At 59.0% G+C, this 519-nt stretch overlaps 1 pseudogene; it reads right to left on the bottom strand.

Annotated features, from left to right (window-relative positions):
• Positions 1-519, bottom strand: part of LOC107571900 (uncharacterized) — a 5,345-nt pseudogene that overhangs the window by 1,107 nt on the left and 3,719 nt on the right.

Here is a 519-nt window from a genome sequence, read left to right on the forward strand (position 1 = left end):
GGCACTGAGGGACTTGCACGAGGGTGGTCACGACCCAGAAGTTCATAGAGAACTCCGCACCGCGGCGGACCTCGCGCCACGAGCGACGAAGGTTACGGCGCGGTCTCTTGGTCGTGCGATGTCCACTATGGTGGTCCGGGAGTGCCAATTCTGACTGTGACTGGCTGACATGCGCGAGACAGACAAGACACAATTTTTGAACGCCCCCGTGTCCCAGGCCGGCCTGTCGGCGACACGGTGGAGAACTTGCCCAGTGGTTCTCCGCTGACCAAAGCAGACTGAGGCCATCAGGTACATCCAAGGCGGTGGGTTACGACCAATCTTGGACCTGCGTGTCTTGAACCAGGCCCTTCAAGGCCGGTTACCGTTCAAGATGTTTATGCAGGAACGCATCTTCGGGTGCATCTGTCCCCGAGATTGGTTTGCAGCGGTCGACCTGAAGGACGCGTACTTCATGTGTCGACCCTTCCGCACCACAGACCATTGCTGTGGTTCGCGTCCGAAGGACGGCCATATCAG

The sequence above is a fragment of the Sinocyclocheilus grahami genome, unplaced genomic scaffold, assembly GCF_001515645.1.
Source record: "Sinocyclocheilus grahami isolate Dianchi unplaced genomic scaffold, SAMN03320097.WGS_v1.1 scaffold1667.1, whole genome shotgun sequence".
Classification (NCBI taxonomy): domain Eukaryota; kingdom Metazoa; phylum Chordata; class Actinopteri; order Cypriniformes; family Cyprinidae; genus Sinocyclocheilus; species Sinocyclocheilus grahami.